We start from the raw sequence: 6,911 nt of genomic DNA, 5'->3' as shown, positions 1-6,911 counted from the left end.
AGAGCCCCACAGACATTCCAGCCTCAGGGAACAGCCTGGCAAAGGGTGGAGCTGAGAAGCTGGCGGTCAAGGAAGGCAGTGGTGGGAAAAGGCTACGGAGGGACCCTGGGGCCACATGGCAAAAGGTTCTTACAAGTAAATTGCAAGCTTCCTGTCTGTCCCTGAGGGGTAATTAGCATAGTGCTTAATTCAAAAAATGACTTGATTGATTTCTCTTTCCCCTGAAGACACACTGAGAAAATGGATTCACTCTGTTTCCTTTACCAATGTTCTATGTTTTTGATTCCCAAATCTACCTTGATGGTTCTCTTCTCTCTACCATGAGCTCTACTTTGCCAGATGCCTGTGTGGTTGAAATACCAAAGATTCCCCCACCCCAGTATTTCCTGTCACAACCTCCAATGTTCTGCAGCTAGAGCAGAGGATATCCAGTGCCTTGCTAAGTGGAGGGAAAACTTTTGACATTAGAGCAAAGTTTCCCACTATTAAGCCAAGGTGAAGTTTTTCTGCTTTGGAAGGAGGCAAGTCCAGTTTGCCCTGGATGAAGACAGTGATAAAAATCATAGTAGGTAGCTCCCTGAAAAAGCACAGATTTTGCCTCGCCCACCTCTTCCAAATGTGCCTGGGCAGGGGTGTGTGTGTGTGTATGTGTGTGTGTGTGTGGCAGTGAAAAGTGACAACAGAAACCACAGATGGGTGTGGGAAAGCTGAAAGCAGAGGACACTCATTCCCCAGTCCTCTGGTAGACCCAACAAGTAGCATAGCCGAGAGTGGGTCTGAGCAGTTGGCCCCACAGAACACCAGGGTAGTAGAATCAAGGAACAAAGGTAGAAGGTAGAAGAATCAAGGAACAAAGGACACCCCAGCCATGAGTTTTGTCACCCCAGCTATGACAAAACCAGGATGGTTCTCTTTGAGTCCTCCAGGAATTCTATCCAGTCCCAGGCGAAAGCAGGAGAGACCCCCCCTAAATTTCTGTTGAATAGAATTTACAGAAATGTAACTTTACTTTTTTCAAAATACATCTGGGGTTTGGGGTTATCTGCAATACCTACATTAAAAATTCAACTATAGTAAACTTTAAATTCACTCTATGCCACATTTTATTTCAGTAAATGCTTCTTGGGCGCCTACTAATTGCAAGGCATCCAGCAGAGTCCAGTGAAGGGAGGCAGACAGGCTAATATGTGCATATTCAAGGGGCAAGCAACATGCTGGGTCCCCAATATTGGGTCCCCCAATAATGGGTCCGTGATTAAAGGAGCAAGATACAAAGCGAAAGTCAAGCAAAGCTTTATTTTGCACCAAGCATCAAAATCAAACTGACCATCAAACAGACCGGTCAGGGCCACCCCTTACTAAGAGGATGACCCCTCTCTGTTTCACAGACTAACTTTTATAGAGCAAAGGCCATGTGGTTCGGCCTGGCCATGCACAGGTGGCCAATGAAATTGTAACACACGGAGAATGCTGCACAGTCATGCTAGGTGACCAACTCAATTAGTTTACCCTAGTAGACATTTGAACCAGCCTATCACCTTGGTCAGAATTGGCACCCAAAAGGTGCCCAAAGGGCGGGGCCCATACTCCTTGGTAGCTAGGAGACAGTATGTGCTCCCACTGATTGAATACCTCCATCTGTCCTGACCCACCCTTGTACTTGGACTTTGTTACTTGGGACTGGTTTCAGGGACTTGTTTTTAAGTAAGTTCCCCTGGTCGGGGGGAGGGCAGAGTCAATTTAAGTTTTACAACAAAATGGCAGTTCAACCGGGGTGGGGCTGCTCTGGCTGAATAGGCCCTCACAGACATAGGCGTGCCTGGGTGGCTCAGTCTGTTAAGCTTCTGCCTTTGGTTCAAGTCATGATCTCAGGGTTCTGGGTTGGAGCCTTGCATCAGACTCTCTGCCTGCTTCTCCCTCTGCCCCCCACCAACTCATGTGTGGGTGAACACTCTCTCTCTCTCTCAAATAAATAAATAAAACCATAAAGTACAAGAAACATGTGGTAAACACACAGAGGGGCATTCTGACTGACAGGAGGGAATAGTCTTAAGGGGTTGACATTGGCCTGGGCTTAGGGAAATGGGTAGAAAATCAATAGGGAAATGACAGGGAAACAACTTCTGAGTGTTGAAGAAGTTGGCCAAGCCTAGAGCACAGGCTGGAGGGAAGGGTCCACAGGGGACTAAATGTCCCAGATCTTCATCTCACTCTTGATGCACTGGCACCTCCATTTTCTAAATCCCTAAGGTAATGTTTGATGCTTTCCTCCTCTCTCTTCTCCGGGCCACTTTCAAGTCTCATTTTTCCTATAACAATAGCAATGAACATCATAAAAAAAAATTTTAAACTAGTAATAGCAACTACCATTTAGGGATTTAGCCTAGTATGAAACTTTTAATCTAAACTATCTTCTTTACCCCTACAATAATTCTAAGAAGTGTTACCCCACGCAAGAGATTATCTTTTCTTTTCCAACCCCTACCCTAATCCCAATAAGTGACTAAATAACTACTAAGATTTTTTTTCCAAGATGTTCTGTATGATCCAAAGTGTTTTTTGCCATGTACATATGTTATTTTTTCTTGACAAAAATAATTTTAAATTAAGCTTCCAGACTGATCTTGTCTTTAAATTTTCTTCTCCATCCAGTGATGATAATTTCTCATTTTTCTTCCTCAAGATGATTTCACACTAATATTTAATTGTTCAAGAAGCTACTCACTAATTCTTACCTGTATACCTCTTGACATTTGCTGCCTCCTTTGGGATTTATTTCAAGCTGTTTTCTCTTCCTCCTCCTTGGAATATCTTCCCTGACCTCTGTCCCCCCAGCGAAATCTGTTCATTAAATTATACCCATTCTTCAAGACCAGGCTAAAATAACTACCTCCTACATGAAGCCTTTCGGAAGTCTTCCCATCCGAATGACCCCCTTCCTCCCCTCCAGTCCCATGAGTGTTACTTCTATAACTCGACAGTGGTTGCATGTGAGTTCTGTATGTTTTTTTTTCCTCTTCCACTGAATGGGTGCCCCCGCAATCTTACATTTCTTCTCTGTCTTATGCATCCTCATTGCTCACATTACAGAATTTTACTCATAAATATTTGTTTAATTGAATCAGATGTAAAGGAATCCAAATTTCTCACTCAGGGCCTTTCCTTCCCATGTCCTGTTCCTCCAGCATATACGCTAGATTTTTGTGAGGCCATGATCATTAACACAATCATTTCCTCTTCTTCCCCTGGTTATTTTCTCCTAAAATGGAGGCGGAAGGAGCTAGATGAGCATCTGGCAGCCAGAACTGCCCGTATGCCTGCCGAAGTCCTCAACAGGCAAACACCACGGGGTGTGTGGGGGGGTGGTGGTTAGAGGTGGGGGGCTCTGATTTCCAACCATTGGGTCAGCCTCATCTGGGGGCACCCTGATGCTATAGCCAACTGTGCTTTTAGGGACCTGAGATCACTCTAGCTGAAAGCCTGGAAAGCAGACTTCCCACAGAAAGATTAAGAGGAAATGAAGAGGTAAAGGAAATTCATGGTGAGGTCTTGCTGATTTCCTTTTCAAATTGATGGAGAGAGGTTAATGAAGAGGAAATATCCTTGAGTCAGTTAAGGTATAGATGAGCAAATCACTGAATTCTTTCTTTTTTTATTTTTTTTTTAAAGATTTTTTTTTTTAATTTCTTTATTTGACAGACAAAGATCACAAGTAGGCAGAGAGTCAGGCAGAGAGAGAGGAGGAAGCAGGCTCCCTGCCGAGCAGAGAGCCCAACTCGGGGCTCGATCCCAGGACCCTGGGATCATGACCTGAGCTGAAGGCAGAGGCTTTAACCCACTGAGCCACCCAGGCGCCCCTGAATTTCTTTCTTTAGTAGATGTTTGTCCAAATGTGTTTTAAAATGTTCAGAAGGGGAAAAGATAATATCTCTTTAATAAAAAATCATTGTCCAAAGTACTACATAAGTAATATACAAGCAAAATGCTCAACACAACCATAAGCTGAGCATACACCAAGTGCAAAGTCTTAGAAGCTTAATCTAAAGTTCTTAAGTAGTTTGGGGCTGAAAGCAGAGTTAGTACTTGGGATAGGTGCCCAAAATGTTTTACTTACACACAGTGTGCCCATGTCCATTGGCCACCTTGCCAAACAGAAAGAGGCCTGAACCCCAGCATCTGGTTGTCCATGTGCCCCTAGGCTGGAAAGGTCAGCCAGTGAGTCAGTTTTCAAATCATGCTGGCTTTTAGAAAACAGCCATGCAGGGAGGGGCCAGAAAGAAGAGAAGGAGGGACAGAAAGCTGAAGCCTTTTAAAAGCTCTCCACAAAAGGCAAAGAGTTCTCCTCAACCAATCCTGACCTCTACTGACCTCCTGACCTTGTTACCTAAGGTCAGCTTAACACTTTAGAAATAGTCCTGGCTGGCTCTGTAACCTCTGTCACTCACAACTAACAAATATGTCTTTACAGGGGTCACCTTTTGGCCAGAAACTGGCAGATCCTTTCCTTTCAATTCATATTAACCAAAAGTCTCTTTGGCTTTTATTTCAATTCAAGCTGTCTAATTTGAAACCATTTCACTAACACAGGATGCTACAATAATTTTCAGTAACAAAATTCTCTAAAGAGTCTAGATTAATATACAGTTTAGAAAACTGAGTACGTTTCACATGGACACTCAAAAAATAAACACAGTGTGTGTCCCTGTATACTTTCATGCTGCTATTTAATAAGAAGAGAACACAGGATGGCTGGAAACGTAAATTTTAGGGGTTCAAATGAGTCTTGTCTTTGGAGGAATTGTCAACAGTTTGTATAGAGATACTTGGAGAGTAAGAAAAGGGGGCCTAAATAAAGCAAACAATCATCCTTAATGATTCTCATCACACAGTCAAATGCTGAAAGACCAGCTCGTTTAGAGGGAGGAGTCTCCATGTCCCAATAGACAATGAAAAAGACTGTAGGTATTCAGCATAGTCATCAAGTTTCAATTTTATTCAAGGCAGGAGAGCAGTCAAAAGAAGTTATGCTTAGTCCCCAGCCCTCAAGTTTCTCACATTTACTGTAAAGATATCTTATTATTCAAGAGATTTACTATTCCAAGATTCTCTCCAGTTAGTCTTCAAATTCAAATAAGATCCAAATTCAGCAAGTTTCCCTTATAAGAGTAGAGTTTGGTTCCAAGTTCTGGTCCTCAGACCGTCTTTCCTCAACTAAATTTAATTCAACCATACTATGCTGGATGTGGAATTCAGAACCAAATAAAGCATAACCCCTGGCTTCGATGAGTTCAAAATGAGGGAAAAGAGAACTCACCTGCAAATAAATTACTAAAATGAAGGACAGTGAGAGTCCAAAGAGTCCAGAAGAAGCCCAGAGGAGTGTGGGGGCAGCTGGGGTGTGGTCAGAAAAGATTTCAAATGAACGGTGTGGCAGTGTGGTCGCCTGGCTCCAATATGGTCCCAATTAGCCTCACGTTCTGTATTCACATCCTATGTAGTTCTTCTGACATTGTCTCAGAGTTCATCTTTGTGATCTATAGAACATGGAGGAAGAATTGGTGTGTGACTTCTGAAGCTAGCTCATGAAAGACATTGCTATTTCTGCTTGGCTTTCTTGGATCAGTCTGGAGGAAGTCATTAGTCATAATTTGAGGATTTGCAAGCAGTAGAAGAGAGCCTCATGTAGGGAGGAACTGAGGCCTTTCACCAAGAACCAACATCAACTTGATGAGCTACCCGGGAAATACGTCCTCGAAACCCAGTTAACATCTCAATGGCAACTTCACAAGAGACCCTCAGTTAAGATGGACCTGAACTTCTAATGACTGCAGTAGAATAAGGACCCCCTCTCCAAGATGCCCCAGCCCTGTGACTGTGTCATATTACATAGCAAATGGGAATCAAGGTAGCAGATGGAATTAAGGTTCTGACCTTAAAATAGGGATTTTATCCTGGATTATACCTGTAGACCCACTGTAATCATACATCTTAAATGTGGAAGAGGAAGGCAGAAGAGACCAGAGCTATGCAGTGTGAGAATTTGACGGCTATGCTGGATCGAAAGGTGGAGAAAGGGGCATGAGAAAAGGATGCATTGGCCTCTAGAACCTGGAAAGTGCAAGGAAACAGATTCTCCCCTGGTGTTAGCCCAGGGAGACCAGTTTTAAAATTCAGAACTACAGAGCTGGAAGATAATAAATCTGTTATTTTAAGTCACTGTGCTTGTGGTAATGTGTTGCAGCAGCCATAGAAAAGTAACACATTGACAGAAACTGTAAAGACAAAACATGTTTACTGTTGTTGTAGGACACTAAGTTGGGGGTAATGTATTATGCATCAATAGATAACTGATACAGATTTTGATGCCTAAAAGTGGACAGCTAACAATAAAAACTTGGAATATGAGAGAAATTTTTGAAGAAATTAGAAGGACTTTAAGGAGAGTCTTAGCAAAATTCTTTTTTTTTTTTTTTAAAGATTTTGTTTATCTATTTGAGAGAGAGAGCATGAGCAAGGGGAAGGGCAGAGGGAGAAGCAGGCTCCCCGCTGAGTAGGGAGCCCAATGCGGGGCTCGATTCCAGGACCCCAGGATAATGACCTGAACCAGAGGCAGATGCCTAACGACTGAGCCACCCAGGTGCCCCAGCAAAATTCTTAATAATAGTAATAATGATGATGATGGTAAATAGCTAACATTTGCTAGGTGTTTATTACGTTCTAGGGATTTTGCAAACATTTTCTTTTGTAATCCTTGCAACCTTAAAAGGTAAACACTACACTATTTCCATTTTCCTGACCAAGAAAGCTCAGGTTCAGAACGGTGAAGGATCTTAGCCATGTTACACAGGAGGTAAGCATATGCCTCTGGAAACCATTTTTCCTGTGTTGTTCTGACCATAGATACCAAGAAT

Source organism: Lutra lutra, chromosome 7 (assembly GCF_902655055.1).
Source record: "Lutra lutra chromosome 7, mLutLut1.2, whole genome shotgun sequence".
NCBI classification, from domain to species: Eukaryota; Metazoa; Chordata; class Mammalia; order Carnivora; family Mustelidae; genus Lutra; species Lutra lutra.
The sequence above is the reverse complement of the archived record's forward strand: the minus strand, read 5'-3'. Positions refer to the sequence as shown.